Genomic DNA, 18,366 nt, shown 5'->3' on the forward strand with positions numbered 1-18,366 from the left:
TGGGAACCTGCGATATTTATAATAATATATAGGTGAAATATATGTATGAAAACAGAAATCCAAGTAAGATTTGAAGGCCAGAAGGGCATTGGGCCCTTGATTGGGATACTTAGCTTTGAATGACTTTCTGCACAGATGTCTCAGATAAATCGATACACAATGGCATAGGACCTTGTACCTTGGATGATTGAATGTAGAAGAGAACATCCAGTCAAAAAGGGATAGTAGGTAGGATTAGGAAGATAGTTGGTAAGTTTTGGAAGAAGAGTGAGTATGCAATTTGGACCAAAAGTTCTTTAGCAATAGGGTGTCGGTTAGAGAGTGAATGTAAACGTCAGCACATGTGAAGAGTCAGTCACAATGATGAACTGGGGAACATATGTAGGAAAGCAGATATCAATAGAGACATTAGGAAATCAGGCAAAGTATAAAGTGAGTGAGTGGATTAGACATTTTCAACAGGGTTGAGGTTGAATATATCATCTTAGGAAGAAACAAATGTGTAGTCACCAATAGCATTGACATTTGAGAGCATTAGGCAACCTGGACAAGGATGTTTTTAGTAATCCATGCTCACTTTCCAATGAGGCTTTGGTGCAATCATAAGTGTGACCTTTGCATTTTGTGTCCAGAATATCACTGTGATAAAATGTATATGTAGATCAGGTGACATGAGTGTTTCTTCCACCATTTCTGGGAGTAATATGTTGAAGACATATAAATTAGCCTTTGGGGGTACAAATAGGTGTACCCTGGGTCTATGAATATAGAGATAATGCATGAATAGACCATACTGTGAATAAATAGTATAACAGGTTCCAATTTAAATAATGGATTGCATTGATATCTGAAAATATATAGGAAATCTAATATTGATACACAACCATTCATTCTAACCAGTTATACATCTAATGGTGATATTGGGGTTATGGTTTACCATGAAGGGGGTGTGAGTTTTGCTTCACAAGGGATTATGGAAATGGAAAAGAATGTGTTTGGAAAGAAGTCTCATGAAAAGACCAGTCAAGAAACGTGGAGGTATACATGTGTTCTGAAGCAGGAAGTGATTGAAAGGGAAATAAATGCCTAGAAATTTGTGAACTTGAGGATGAAATACATATCCTATGATGTGCATCAACTGAAGAAATAGTAATGTACCAGTGTTGAATAAAAATGAACGTCAAAATACACATCATGTCCCATAGGAATCTACTTGCATTCATGTTAAACTGGGTCAGTTACTGTAGAAATATTAGGATTTCAGCACTAGGAAACAAATATGTATTTCAGGTGGATGACTATTTCTGAGAATAATCTTGTGAAAAGTTGATTATAAATCCACCTATATGAACATGAATGAATTTAGGGAGTATATAATATGACACATACATTTCATATTTTGAAAAATCTGGAGAGTGTGTGTATGTGTGTGTGTGTGTGTATATATATATACACAAAAAAAACAACACACACACACAAACCCAGACATTAAAGAGTAGAAATATATATGCCAATCGAAATTCATCATGAAATATTTATCATCCACAGATCCAAAAATATTTATTTTACTGAACATGTATTTATGTATCATGTTGTTCAAGTGGGAAGCTCACCTGGAGGTTGAATTCTCAGTTCCAACAGCGTTTAGGAGGAGTGATCTCTTCTCACAACTTGTATCTGCCAAGTCAGCCACCTCACAAGAATGGACGTGGGATAGGAGGTAGGATTCTATATGTGCATGTAAAAATGCATGTTGCTGAATAGGCTACAGAGAAAGGGAGACAGGAATTCACATATTTGTTAACATTCAAAACACATGGAGAACTATTTCTATTAAATTGGACTAGATTTATAACACCTACCCTTTATAATGCCAAAGGCCAGTCCAACTATACACCAGGCCTCCTCTGAACTGCCTGTATTTCTATTCTGTTTGAGTTATTTTTCTCCATCATATTAGTATTCGTAGTCACAATCTAGTAGGGTATGGGTTAGTGTCAGGGATTCAGTATTTCGAACGGAAAATAGGAAAATGAATCCAATGTGTAGGCCAATATGTGCTACAAAAAAATCTTCCCACTCTCATCCAGAACATTGCCTTGACATTACCTTCACAATAAGTAAGACACAATTTGAGGAGAAGAGTTAGAAATGCTGTGAATACATATGTGGAATGGAAAATGCTCAGGAGTTCACAACCTTGGAAGTGGTAGACTAGTTTCCATGAGTAAGGGACAGGGTAAACACTCCACAAATGTGGAGCTCTGCTGGCCTAAAGACTTCCTGAGAAACTGCCTCTGAGGTTGGGCACTTGAAATATATGTTGTTGTCAGGAGCTTTAGCTTCCTTTGTAGTGAGACCATCAAACCTGGTCTGCATCTATGTGACCTGGAGGACATGGTTTCTGATTTTCCAATGAACATGAGGCAGAAGTGCTGAATTCTCTCTTTGCAGGTAAACTGTGGCCACTGGGGTCTAAGTGTCTCCCTGTGTGGTCTGTGAAGCCATTTGGTCATCCTCCACTTTTCGTGGTGTTTCTTGCTGCTGCACTGGTAGTTTGGAATTTGCTTCAGGAAATACAAGGAGTTCAACTGGGACACAGTGCTGGAGGGAGTTCTGTCACGTGTGGTGGGTCAAGGTCCTAGGAGAATGCACCAGCCAGGCTTCTATCCCACAGAGCTTGCCCCCTTGACCATAGCAACCTGATTCTGAACATTGCCCTGAAACCTCTCCATATAACAAGATGCCTTTACATAGAAGGGTCTGCTCACTGCACCATGTCAGTCACAAGCCATTTGGAAGCCAATGGCAGATCCACATGGCGCCACCACAGATGTTTTATCACACACCTGCACACCACTGCTCTAGGCCCACTACTCAGCGGGCCCCAACTTACTGGCAACTCTGTTTTACACCATTTTCATGAAACCCAGTCAATCAAGGCACTGTCTGGTACACTCATGATCAGCAACAGGACATCCAAAGGTTCTCCAGTGACACCTGGTCATGGGAATTTCAAAAATGTCATGGTATTTATCTAGCTAGCCATTTTTAAAGGATGAAGTTGGAGGCACTGTGTGTTTCCATTCCTTCAGGAACCATTAAATGGTGAGGAAGCTCATTTCGACGAAAGCTCTGGAGAACCCTCACAAACAAGTCTTCCCAAAGAGTGGCCAAAAGGTCACAGGAAGCCAGGCCCATTGAGGTCTACAATGTGAGGTCCACGTGTGTTTGGACTCTCCACGATGGCTGCCAGGTCTTTAAGAATAAACTCATGTGATATCCGGGCTGAGATTCCCAGTGCTCTGTGGAAAGCCAGCCTGGGCCTAGATCTCAGTTTCCAAGGGCGACTCTCATGCGTGGCCTCCTAACATCCCGACACAATTCACGGCAATACTTCTCTGAGGTCAGTTCCAGAACTCAGTCTCCAAGGGGAATCACACCAGAGTTCAAGCCCAGGTGGACCCAGTCATCTCTTCCCACTGCCACACCACAATTCAAACCAAAACACTGCCACATGGCCCTCATCTTCTTCCATATAGACACTCATCATAACCTCTGGCTGGAGGTTTCCATGAGGGGCACAGCCCAAGACAGTGTCCACAATATGCTCCCTTGCCTCTCATTTGCCTAATGTCAGGGTGGACTGGACACCCTTCCTGTGGACCTGGAGTGATCAAATAGGCCTGCCTTTAATACTGCTCTACTTCTCCAATTGGAGGCCTACTGACTGCCGGGTATAGATTCTTTGTGTGAACTGGAGTCATGAGAAAACCCAAGCACCTATGGGCTAGCCTCTGCATGGCTTTGAAGGACTCATTTGACACAAAGGATCCCTATTCTCACTTGATGGAGGTCAGGAATCTTACAGAGGAAGGCGAGAGACCTCATCCAGGATGACTGCTTTTGTGCCAATTTGGCTTTGGATGCACACATGGGATCTTTCTTTGGATCCACCAGGTGCTGACAATCTAAGCCACAGCCTCACACAGGGCCAAGAGGCTGATTCAGACACATCCCTTTGCAAAGCAATTAAGCAAAGAGCCACAGGTGATGCCCATTCATTTCCATTTGAAAACTGTTTTCTTCAGGCTTCACAAAGGGGTGCCCTGAGGCAAAGGCCTTCCTGACATTCAGGGCCACAGAAGGATAGGTAAGCCCAAGGCCCAAAGCAGGCTTTCTCCAGGGAGACTTTACTGGTCACACTGATATCTGAGTTTTCTGAGATGCTCACCATTCCTTTCAACTATCCAGTACATGGCCATGTCACCGAGCTTGGAGGTGGTACATATCTTGGACACAAAACCATGAGCCTATTCTGGAGAGTGGCCAGAATTCAGGAAGAAAACAGGAACTTAGGAAGATAGTAGGTGTTGCCCATCCATAAGGCAAGCCGCAGTCCATTCATAAATTGGGCAGGATGAATGCTGGGAAGCTTTCTACTAGACAGGACACATCCATTGATGCATTCTCTTTTCTAATGTCTACAACCAGGGACACAGTGGGATACACAAACATAGAAACACTCGCCTTGTCAAAAGCCTTACTAGAAACAGTCCACTCCAAACCAAACAAACCGCCTTTCCTACCTATTCTCAGAACATGAGACAAAACCACAAACTCACACCCACACCCACAAAGGCACCTCCTTCCAAGTTGGTCTGTGACTACCCGGAGTGTCGTCTGACTGGTGGGCCATACTATGTTCCCCCGAAAGGGCCTGTCCTGTCTCACATCTGGCCTCCTTGGCCAACTTTGTGAAGTTGTCAGGAGCCAGCGGTGAGCCACTACCTGCTTTCTCAGGAAAGGCCCCTCTGCAGAGCTTTCCTGGCATTTGGCAATCCTCACCTCAGCGGGTACCAAGAAAGACTGACTCTGTCCTTGGTAAATCCAAACAAGTGAGCCCACTGGGACTGGGACTGGGACTGGCTCTGGGTGCCTGGCTTCCTGGATCCCAAGTTCAGAGAGTTCCATCACCAAGGAAGTGAGGTGAGGTCACTTCCTTCAGGAACTGAATGAGGTCACTGCCTTGGCAACCACTGTGTCCTAACAGTTGCTTCCAAGGCTCCCATGAGATGGAGGCTGCCCCTCCTTCCTGTGACACTTTCACAAGTTAGAATGGAATATCAACCACAGGCACCAAGGAACAGCTCTCCACACAGGCCTGCTTTGGTCCATCTTGTCTACATTAAGAAGAGAGAGGCTCATTCAGACACATCCCTTCATCCCGACCAGGTGGTTTGCCATGGAAGATGACTTCTGCTCTCTCAGGTCCTTCATAGCTGCCTACATCTTCTCCAGGGATCATTTCTGCATGGACCTTTGAGGTTCTCAGCAGGTGGAAGATCCCCCACATTCCTGTATTGTAAGACCCACTCTGTCCCTGCTCTTCTGTAAAGTTAGATTGAGGGAACAGTGTATGCTTAGGGTTAAGAACCTGTTTGATGTGGCTTAGGAATCACTCTGCTGGATGAAGAATGGTATTGGGAACCTGCGATATTTATAATAATATATAGGTGAAATATATGTATGAAAACAGAAATCCAAGTAAGATTTGAAGGCCAGAAGGGCATTGGGCCCTTGATTGGGATACTTAGCTTTGAATGACTTTCTGCACAGATGTCTCAGATAAATCGATACACAATGGCATAGGACCTTGTACCTTGGATGATTGAATGTAGAAGAGAACATCCAGTCAAAAAGGGATAGTAGGTAGGATTAGGAAGATAGTTGGTAAGTTTTGGAAGAAGAGTGAGTATGCAATTTGGACCAAAAGTTCTTTAGCAATAGGGTGTCGGTTAGAGAGTGAATGTAAACGTCAGCACATGTGAAGAGTCAGTCACAATGATGAACTGGGGAACATATGTAGGAAAGCAGATATCAATAGAGACATTAGGAAATCAGGCAAAGTATAAAGTGAGTGAGTGGATTAGACATTTTCAACAGGGTTGAGGTTGAATATATCATCTTAGGAAGAAACAAATGTGTAGTCACCAATAGCATTGACATTTGAGAGCATTAGGCAACCTGGACAAGGATGTTTTTAGTAATCCATGCTCACTTTCCAATGAGGCTTTGGTGCAATCATAAGTGTGACCTTTGCATTTTGTGTCCAGAATATCACTGTGATAAAATGTATATGTAGATCAGGTGACATGAGTGTTTCTTCCACCATTTCTGGGAGTAATATGTTGAAGACATATAAATTAGCCTTTGGGGGTACAAATAGGTGTACCCTGGGTCTATGAATATAGAGATAATGTATGAATAGACCATACTGTGAATAAATAGTATAACAGGTTCCAATTTAAATAATGGATTGCATTGATATCTGAAAATATATAGGAAATCTAATATTGATACACAACCATTCATTCTAACCAGTTATACATCTAATGGTGATATTGGGGTTATGGTTTACCATGAAGGGGGTGTGAGTTTTGCTTCACAAGGGATTATGGAAATGGAAAAGAATGTGTTTGGAAAGAAGTCTCATGAAAAGACCAGTCAAGAAACGTGGAGGTATACATGTGTTCTGAAGCAGGAAGTGATTGAAAGGGAAATAAATGCCTAGAAATTTGTGAACTTGAGGATGAAATACATATCCTATGATGTGCATCAACTGAAGAAATAGTAATGTACCAGTGTTGAATAAAAATGAACGTCAAAATACACATCATGTCCCATAGGAATCTACTTGCATTCATGTTAAACTGGGTCAGTTACTGTAGAAATATTAGGATTTCAGCACTAGGAAACAAATATGTATTTCAGGTGGATGACTATTTCTGAGAATAATCTTGTGAAAAGTTGATTATAAATCCACCTATATGAACATGAATGAATTTAGGGAGTATATAATATGACACATACATTTCATATTTTGAAAAATCTGGAGAGTGTGTGTATGTGTGTGTGTGTGTGTATATATATATACACAAAAAAAACAACACACACACACAAACCCAGACATTAAAGAGTAGAAATATATATGCCAATCGAAATTCATCATGAAATATTTATCATCCACAGATCCAAAAATATTTATTTTACTGAACATGTATTTATGTATCATGTTGTTCAAGTGGGAAGCTCACCTGGAGGTTGAATTCTCAGTTCCAACAGCGTTTAGGAGGAGTGATCTCTTCTCACAACTTGTATCTGCCAAGTCAGCCACCTCACAAGAATGGACGTGGGATAGGAGGTAGGATTCTATATGTGCATGTAAAAATGCATGTTGCTGAATAGGCTACAGAGAAAGGGAGACAGGAATTCACATATTTGTTAACATTCAAAACACATGGAGAACTATTTCTATTAAATTGGACTAGATTTATAACACCTACCCTTTATAATGCCAAAGGCCAGTCCAACTATACACCAGGCCTCCTCTGAACTGCCTGTATTTCTATTCTGTTTGAGTTATTTTTCTCCATCATATTAGTATTCGTAGTCACAATCTAGTAGGGTATGGGTTAGTGTCAGGGATTCAGTATTTCGAACGGAAAATAGGAAAATGAATCCAATGTGTAGGCCAATATGTGCTACAAAAAAATCTTCCCACTCTCATCCAGAACATTGCCTTGACATTACCTTCACAATAAGTAAGACACAATTTGAGGAGAAGAGTTAGAAATGCTGTGAATACATATGTGGAATGGAAAATGCTCAGGAGTTCACAACCTTGGAAGTGGTAGACTAGTTTCCATGAGTAAGGGACAGGGTAAACACTCCACAAATGTGGAGCTCTGCTGGCCTAAAGACTTCCTGAGAAACTGCCTCTGAGGTTGGGCACTTGAAATATATGTTGTTGTCAGGAGCTTTAGCTTCCTTTGTAGTGAGACCATCAAACCTGGTCTGCATCTATGTGACCTGGAGGACATGGTTTCTGATTTTCCAATGAACATGAGGCAGAAGTGCTGAATTCTCTCTTTGCAGGTAAACTGTGGCCACTGGGGTCTAAGTGTCTCCCTGTGTGGTCTGTGAAGCCATTTGGTCATCCTCCACTTTTCGTGGTGTTTCTTGCTGCTGCACTGGTAGTTTGGAATTTGCTTCAGGAAATACAAGGAGTTCAACTGGGACACAGTGCTGGAGGGAGTTCTGTCACGTGTGGTGGGTCAAGGTCCTAGGAGAATGCACCAGCCAGGCTTCTATCCCACAGAGCTTGCCCCCTTGACCATAGCAACCTGATTCTGAACATTGCCCTGAAACCTCTCCATATAACAAGATGCCTTTACATAGAAGGGTCTGCTCACTGCACCATGTCAGTCACAAGCCATTTGGAAGCCAATGGCAGATCCACATGGCGCCACCACAGATGTTTTATCACACACCTGCACACCACTGCTCTAGGCCCACTACTCAGCGGGCCCCAACTTACTGGCAACTCTGTTTTACACCATTTTCATGAAACCCAGTCAATCAAGGCACTGTCTGGTACACTCATGATCAGCAACAGGACATCCAAAGGTTCTCCAGTGACACCTGGTCATGGGAATTTCAAAAATGTCATGGTATTTATCTAGCTAGCCATTTTTAAAGGATGAAGTTGGAGGCACTGTGTGTTTCCATTCCTTCAGGAACCATTAAATGGTGAGGAAGCTCATTTCGACGAAAGCTCTGGAGAACCCTCACAAACAAGTCTTCCCAAAGAGTGGCCAAAAGGTCACAGGAAGCCAGGCCCATTGAGGTCTACAATGTGAGGTCCACGTGTGTTTGGACTCTCCACGATGGCTGCCAGGTCTTTAAGAATAAACTCATGTGATATCCGGGCTGAGATTCCCAGTGCTCTGTGGAAAGCCAGCCTGGGCCTAGATCTCAGTTTCCAAGGGCGACTCTCATGCGTGGCCTCCTAACATCCCGACACAATTCACGGCAATACTTCTCTGAGGTCAGTTCCAGAACTCAGTCTCCAAGGGGAATCACACCAGAGTTCAAGCCCAGGTGGACCCAGTCATCTCTTCCCACTGCCACACCACAATTCAAACCAAAACACTGCCACATGGCCCTCATCTTCTTCCATATAGACACTCATCATAACCTCTGGCTGGAGGTTTCCATGAGGGGCACAGCCCAAGACAGTGTCCACAATATGCTCCCTTGCCTCTCATTTGCCTAATGTCAGGGTGGACTGGACACCCTTCCTGTGGACCTGGAGTGATCAAATAGGCCTGCCTTTAATACTGCTCTACTTCTCCAATTGGAGGCCTACTGACTGCCGGGTATAGATTCTTTGTGTGAACTGGAGTCATGAGAAAACCCAAGCACCTATGGGCTAGCCTCTGCATGGCTTTGAAGGACTCATTTGACACAAAGGATCCCTATTCTCACTTGATGGAGGTCAGGAATCTTACAGAGGAAGGCGAGAGACCTCATCCAGGATGACTGCTTTTGTGCCAATTTGGCTTTGGATGCACACATGGGATCTTTCTTTGGATCCACCAGGTGCTGACAATCTAAGCCACAGCCTCACACAGGGCCAAGAGGCTGATTCAGACACATCCCTTTGCAAAGCAATTAAGCAAAGAGCCACAGGTGATGCCCATTCATTTCCATTTGAAAACTGTTTTCTTCAGGCTTCACAAAGGGGTGCCCTGAGGCAAAGGCCTTCCTGACATTCAGGGCCACAGAAGGATAGGTAAGCCCAAGGCCCAAAGCAGGCTTTCTCCAGGGAGACTTTACTGGTCACACTGATATCTGAGTTTTCTGAGATGCTCACCATTCCTTTCAACTATCCAGTACATGGCCATGTCACCGAGCTTGGAGGTGGTACATATCTTGGACACAAAACCATGAGCCTATTCTGGAGAGTGGCCAGAATTCAGGAAGAAAACAGGAACTTAGGAAGATAGTAGGTGTTGCCCATCCATAAGGCAAGCCGCAGTCCATTCATAAATTGGGCAGGATGAATGCTGGGAAGCTTTCTACTAGACAGGACACATCCATTGATGCATTCTCTTTTCTAATGTCTACAACCAGGGACACAGTGGGATACACAAACATAGAAACACTCGCCTTGTCAAAAGCCTTACTAGAAACAGTCCACTCCAAACCAAACAAACCGCCTTTCCTACCTATTCTCAGAACATGAGACAAAACCACAAACTCACACCCACACCCACAAAGGCACCTCCTTCCAAGTTGGTCTGTGACTACCCGGAGTGTCGTCTGACTGGTGGGCCATACTATGTTCCCCCGAAAGGGCCTGTCCTGTCTCACATCTGGCCTCCTTGGCCAACTCTGTGAAGTTGTCAGGAGCCAGCGGTGAGCCACTACCTGCTTTCTCAGGAAAGGCCCCTCTGCAGAGCTTTCCTGGCATTTGGCAATCCTCACCTCAGCGGGTACCAAGAAAGACTGACTCTGTCCTTGGTAAATCCAAACAAGTGAGCCCACTGGGACTGGGACTGGGACTGGCTCTGGGTGCCTGGCTTCCTGGATCCCAAGTTCAGAGAGTTCCATCACCAAGGAAGTGAGGTGAGGTCACTTCCTTCAGGAACTGAATGAGGTCACTGCCTTGGCAACCACTGTGTCCTAACAGTTGCTTCCAAGGCTCCCATGAGATGGAGGCTGCCCCTCCTTCCTGTGACACTTTCACAAGTTAGAATGGAATATCAACCACAGGCACCAAGGAACAGCTCTCCACACAGGCCTGCTTTGGTCCATCTTGTCTACATTAAGAAGAGAGAGGCTCATTCAGACACATCCCTTCATCCCGACCAGGTGGTTTGCCATGGAAGATGACTTCTGCTCTCTCAGGTCCTTCATAGCTGCCTACATCTTCTCCAGGGATCATTTCTGCATGGACCTTTGAGGTTCTCAGCAGGTGGAAGATCCCCCACATTCCTGTATTGTAAGACCCACTCTGTCCCTGCTCTTCTGTAAAGTTAGATTGAGGGAACAGTGTATGCTTAGGGTTAAGAACCTGTTTGATGTGGCTTAGGAATCACTCTGCTGGATGAAGAATGGTATTGGGAACCTGCGATATTTATAATAATATATAGGTGAAATATATGTATGAAAACAGAAATCCAAGTAAGATTTGAAGGCCAGAAGGGCATTGGGCCCTTGATTGGGATACTTAGCTTTGAATGACTTTCTGCACAGATGTCTCAGATAAATCGATACACAATGGCATAGGACCTTGTACCTTGGATGATTGAATGTAGAAGAGAACATCCAGTCAAAAAGGGATAGTAGGTAGGATTAGGAAGATAGTTGGTAAGTTTTGGAAGAAGAGTGAGTATGCAATTTGGACCAAAAGTTCTTTAGCAATAGGGTGTCGGTTAGAGAGTGAATGTAAACGTCAGCACATGTGAAGAGTCAGTCACAATGATGAACTGGGGAACATATGTAGGAAAGCAGATATCAATAGAGACATTAGGAAATCAGGCAAAGTATAAAGTGAGTGAGTGGATTAGACATTTTCAACAGGGTTGAGGTTGAATATATCATCTTAGGAAGAAACAAATGTGTAGTCACCAATAGCATTGACATTTGAGAGCATTAGGCAACCTGGACAAGGATGTTTTTAGTAATCCATGCTCACTTTCCAATGAGGCTTTGGTGCAATCATAAGTGTGACCTTTGCATTTTGTGTCCAGAATATCACTGTGATAAAATGTATATGTAGATCAGGTGACATGAGTGTTTCTTCCACCATTTCTGGGAGTAATATGTTGAAGACATATAAATTAGCCTTTGGGGGTACAAATAGGTGTACCCTGGGTCTATGAATATAGAGATAATGTATGAATAGACCATACTGTGAATAAATAGTATAACAGGTTCCAATTTAAATAATGGATTGCATTGATATCTGAAAATATATAGGAAATCTAATATTGATACACAACCATTCATTCTAACCAGTTATACATCTAATGGTGATATTGGGGTTATGGTTTACCATGAAGGGGGTGTGAGTTTTGCTTCACAAGGGATTATGGAAATGGAAAAGAATGTGTTTGGAAAGAAGTCTCATGAAAAGACCAGTCAAGAAACGTGGAGGTATACATGTGTTCTGAAGCAGGAAGTGATTGAAAGGGAAATAAATGCCTAGAAATTTGTGAACTTGAGGATGAAATACATATCCTATGATGTGCATCAACTGAAGAAATAGTAATGTACCAGTGTTGAATAAAAATGAACGTCAAAATACACATCATGTCCCATAGGAATCTACTTGCATTCATGTTAAACTGGGTCAGTTACTGTAGAAATATTAGGATTTCAGCACTAGGAAACAAATATGTATTTCAGGTGGATGACTATTTCTGAGAATAATCTTGTGAAAAGTTGATTATAAATCCACATATATGAACATGAATGAATTTAGGGAGTATATAATATGACACATACATTTCATATTTTGAAAAATCTGGAGAGTGTGTGTATGTGTGTGTGTATATATATATATATATATACACAAAAGAAAAACACACACACAAACACAGACTTTAAAGAGTAGAAATATATATGCCAATCGAAATTCATCATGAAATATTTATCATCCACACATCCAAAAATATTTATTTTACTGAACATGTATTTATGTATCATGTTGTTCAAGTGGGAAGCTCACCTGGAGGTTGAATTCTCAGTTCCAACACCGTTTAGGAGGAGTGATCTCTTCTCACAACTTGTATCTGCCAAGTCAGCCACCTCACAAGAATGGACGTGGGATAGGAGGTAGGATTCTATATGTGCATGTAAAAATGCATGTTGCTGAATAGGCTACAGAGAAAGGGAGACAGGAATTCACATATTTGTTAACATTCAAAACACATGGAGAACTATTTCTATTAAATTGGACTAGATTTATAACACCTACACTTTATAATGCCAAAGGCCAGTCCAACTATACACCAGGCCTGCTCTGAACTGCCTGTATTTCTATTCTGTTTGAGTTATTTTTCTCCATCACATTAGTATTCGTAGTCACTATCTAGTAGGGTATGGGTTAGTGTCAGGGATTCAGTATTTCGAACGGAAAATAGGAAAATGAATCCAATGTGTAGGCCAATATGTGCTACAAAAAAATCTTCCCACTCTCATCCAGAACATTGCCTTGACATTACCTTCACAATAAGTAAGACACAATTTGAGGAGAAGAGTGAGAAATGCTGTGAATACATATGTGGAATGGAAAATGCTCAGGAGTTCACAACCTTGGAGGTGGTAGACTAGTTTCCATGAGTAAGGGACAGGGTAAACACTCCACAAACGTGGAGCTCTGCTGGCCTAAAGACTTTGTGAGAAACTGCTTCTGAGGTTGGGCACTTGAAATATATGTTGTTGTCAGGAGCTTTAGCTTCCTTTGTAGTGAGACCATCAAACCTGGTCTGCATCTATGTGACCTGGAGGACATGGTTTCTGATTTTCCAATGAACATGAGGCAGAAGTGCTGAATTCTCTCTTTGCAGGTAAACTGTGGCCACTGGGGTCTAAGTGTCTCCCTGTGTGGTCTGTGAAGCCATTTGGTCATCCTCCACTTTTCGTGGTGTTTCTTGCTGCTGCACTGGGAGTTTGGAATTTGCTTCAGGAAATACAAGGAGTTCAACTGGGACACAGTGCTGGAGGGAGTTCTGTCACGTGTGGTGGGTCAAGGTCCTAGGAGAATGCACCAGCCAGGCTTCTATCCCACAGAGCTTGCCCCCTTGACCATAGCAACATGATTCTGAACATTGCCCTGAAACCTCTCCATATAACAAGATGCCTTTACATAGAAGGGTCTGCTCACTGCACCATGTCAGTCACAAGCCATTTGGAAGCCAATGGCAGATCCACATGGCCCCACCACAGATGTTTTATCACACACCTGCACACCACTGCTCTAGGCCCACTACTCAGCGGGCCCCAACTTACTGGCATCTCTGTTTTACACCATTTTCATGAAACCCAGTCAATCAAGGCACTGTCTGGTACACTCATGATCAGCAACAGGACATCCAAAGGTTCTCCAGTGCCACCTGGTCATGGGAATTTCAAAAATGTCATGGTATTTATCTCGCTAGCCATTTTTAAAGGATGAAGTTGGAGGCACTGTGGGTTTCCATTCCTTCAGGAACCATTAAATGGTGAGGAAGCTCATTTCAACGAAAGCTCTGGGGAACTCTCACAAACAAGGCTTCCCAAAGAGTGGCCAAAAGGTCACAGGAAGCCAGGCCCATTGAGGTCTACAATGTGAGGTCCACGTGTGTTTGGACTCTCCACGATGGCTGCCAGGTCTTTTAGAATAAAATCATGTGATATCCGGGCTGAGATTCCCAGTGCTCTGTGGAAAGCCAGCCTGGGCCTAGATCTCAGTTTCCAAGGACGACTCTCATGCGTGGCCTCCTAACATCCCGAAACTATTCACGGCAATACTTCTCTGAGGTCAGTTCTAGAACTCAGTCTCCAAGGGGAATCACACCAGAGTTCAAGCCCAGGTAGACCCAGTCATCTCTTCCCACTGCCACACCACAATTCAAACCAAAACACTGCCACATGGCCCTCATCTTCTTCCATATAGACACTCATCATAACCTCTGGCTGGAGGTTTCCATGAGGGGCACAGCCCAAGACAGTGTCCACAATAAGCTCCCTTGCCTCTCATTTGCCTAATGTAGGGTGGACTGGACACCCTTCCTGTGGACCTGGAGTGATCAAATAGGCCTGCCTTTAATACTGCTCTACTTCTCCAATTGGAGGCCTACTGACTGCCGGGTATAGATTCTTTGTGTGAACTGGAGTCATGAGAAAACCCAAGCACCTATGGGCTAGCCTCTGCATGGCTTTGAAGGACTCATTTGACACAAAGGATCCCTATTCTCACTTGATGGAGGTCAGGAACCTTACAGAGGAAGGCGAGAGACCTCATCCAGGATGACTGCTTTTGTGCCAATTTGGCTTTGGATGCACACATGGGATCTTTCTTTGGATCCACCAGGTGCTGACAATCTAAGCCACAGCCTCACACAGGGCCAAGAGGCTGATTCAGACACATCCCTTTGCAAAGCAATTAAGCAAAGAGCCACAGGTGATGCCCATTCATTTCCATTTGAAAACTGTTTTCTTCAGGCTTCACAAAGGGGTGCCCTGAGGCAAAGGCCTTCCTGACATTCAGGGCCACAGAAGGATAGGTAAGCCCAAGGCCCAAAGCAGGCTTTCTCCAGGGAGACTTTACTGGTCACACTGATATCTGAGTTTTCTGAGATGCTCACCATTCCTTTCAACTATCCAGTACATGGCCATGTCACCGAGCTTGGAGGTGGTACATATCTTGGACACAAAACCATGAGCCTATTCTGGAGAGTGGCCAGAATTCAGGAAGAAAACAGGAACTTAGGAAGATAGTAGGTGTTGCCCATCCATAAGGCAAGCCGCAGTCCATTCATAAATTGGGCAGGATGAATGCTGGGAAGCTTTCTACTAGACAGGACACATCCATTGATGCATTCTCTTTTCTAATGTCTACAACCAGGGACACAGTGGGATACACAAACATAGAAACACTCGCCTTGTCAAAAGCCTTACTAGAAACAGTCCACTCCAAACCAAACAAACCGCCTTTCCTACCTATTCTCAGAACATGAGACAAAACCACAAACTCACACCCACACCCACAAAGGCACCTCCTTCCAAGTTGGTCTGTGACTACCCGGAGTGTCGTCTGACTGGTGGGCCATACTATGTTCCCCCGAAAGGGCCTGTCCTGTCTCACATCTGGCCTCCTTGGCCAACTCTGTGAAGTTGTCAGGAGCCAGCGGTGAGCCACTACCTGCTTTCTCAGGAAAGGACCCTCTGCAGAGCTTTCCTGGCATTTGGCAATCCTCACCTCAGTGGGTACCAAGAAAGACTGACTCTGTCCTTGGTAAATCCAAACAAGTGAGCCCACTGGGACTGGGACTGGGACTGGCTCTGGGTGCCTGGCTTCCTGGATCCCAAGTTCAGAGAGTTCCATCACCAAGGAAGTGAGGTGAGGTCACTTCCTTCAGGAACTGAATGAGGTCACTGCCTTGGCAACCACTGTGTCCTAACAGTTGCTTCCAAGGCTCCCATGAGATGGAGGCTTCCCCTCCTTCCTGTGACATTTTTACAAGTTAGAATGGAATATCAACCACAGGCACCAAGGAACAGCTCTCCACACAGGCCTGCTTTGGTCCATCTTGTCTACATTAAGAAGAGAGAGGCTCATTCAGACACAACCCTTCATCCTGACCAGGTTGTTTGCCATGGAAGGTGACTTCTGCTCTCTCAGGTCCTTCATAGCTGCCTACATCTTCTCCAGGGATCATTTCTGCATGGACCTTTGAGGTTCTCAGCAGGTGGAAGATCCCCCACATTCCTGTATTGTAAGACCCACTCTGTGCCTGCTCTTCTGTAAAGTTAGATTGAGGGAACAGTGTATGCTTAGGGTTAAGAACCTGTTTGATGTGGCTTAGGAATCACTCTGCTGGATGAAGAATGGTATTGGGAACCTGCGATATTTATAATAATATATAGGTGAAATATATGTATGAAAACAGAAATCCAAGTAAGATTTGAAGGCCAGAAGGGCATTGGGCCCTTGATTGGGATACTTAGCTTTGAATGACTTTCTGCACAGATGTCTCAGATAAATCGATATACAATGGCATAGGACCTTGTACCTTGGATGATTGAATGTAGAAGAGAACATCCAGTCAAAAAGGGATAGTAGGTAGGATTAGGAAGAAAGTTGGTAAGTTTTGGAAGAAGAGTGAGTATGCAATTTGGACCAAAAGTTCTTTAGCAATAGGGTGTCGGTTAGAGAGTGAATGTAAACGTCAGCACATGTGAAGAGTCAGTCACAATGATGAACTGGGGAACATATGTAGGAAAGCAGATATCAATAGAGACATTAGGAAATCAGGCAAAGTATAAAGTGAGTGAGTGGATTAGACATTTTCAACAGGGTTGAGGTTGAATATATCATCTTAGGAAGAAACAAATGTGTAGTCACCAATAGCATTGACATTTGAGAGCATTAGGCAACCTGGACAAGGATGTTTTTAGTAATCCATGCTCACTTTCCAATGAGGCTTTGGTGCAATCATAAGTGTGACCTTTGCATTTTGTGTCCAGAATATCACTGTGATAAAATGTATATGTAGATCAGGTGACATGAGTGTTTCTTCCACCATTTCTGGGAGTAATATGTTGAAGACATATAAATTAGCCTTTGGGGGTACAAATAGGTGTACCCTGGGTCTATGAATATAGAGATAATGTATGAATAGACCATACTGTGAATAAATAGTATAACAGGTTCCAATTTAAATAATGGATTGCATTGATATCTGAAAATATATAGGAAATCTAATATTGATACACAACCATTCATTCTAACCAGTTATACATCTAATGGTGATATTGGGGTTATGGTTTACCATGAAGGGGGTGTGAGTTTTGCTTCACAAGGGATTATGGAAATGGAAAAGAATGTGTTTGGAAAGAAGTCTCATGAAAAGACCAGTCAAGAAACGTGGAGGTATACATGTGTTCTGAAGCAGGAAGTGATTGAAAGGGAAATAAATGCCTAGAAATTTGTGAACTTGAGGATGAAATACATATCCTATGATGTGCATCAACTGAAGAAATAGTAATGTACCAGTGTTGAATAAAAATGAACGTCAAAATACACATCATGTCCCATAGGAATCTACTTGCATTCATGTTAAACTGGGTCAGTTACTGTAGAAATATTAGGATTTCAGCACTAGGAAACAAATATGTATTTCAGGTGGATGACTATTTCTGAGAATAATCTTGTGAAAAGTTGATTATAAATCCACATATATGAACATGAATGAATTTAGGGAGTATATAATATGACACATACATTTCATATTTTGAAAAATCTGGAGAGTGTGTGTATGTGTGTGTGTATATATATATACACAAAAAAAACAACACACACACACAAACCCAGACATTAAAGAGTAGAAATATATATGCCAATCGAAATTCATCATGAAATATTTATCATCCACAGATCCAAAAATATTTATTTTACTGAACATGTATTTATGTATCATGTTGTTCAAGTGGGAAGCTCACCTGGAGGTTGAATTCTCAGTTCCAACAGCGTTTAGGAGGAGTGATCTCTTCTCACAACTTGTATCTGCCAAGTCAGCCACCTCACAAGAATGGACGTGGGATAGGAGGTAGGATTCTATATGTGCATGTAAAAATGCATGTTGCTGAATAGGCTACAGAGAAAGGGAGACAGGAATTCACATATTTGTTAACATTCAAAACACATGGAGAACTATTTCTATTAAATTGGACTAGATTTATAACACCTACCCTTTATAATGCCAAAGGCCAGTCCAACTATACACCAGGCCTCCTCTGAACTGCCTGTAT

The sequence above is a fragment of the Spermophilus citellus genome (assembly GCF_964194105.1).
Source record: "Spermophilus citellus genome assembly, chromosome: 12".
Classification (NCBI taxonomy): Eukaryota; Metazoa; Chordata; class Mammalia; order Rodentia; family Sciuridae; genus Spermophilus; species Spermophilus citellus.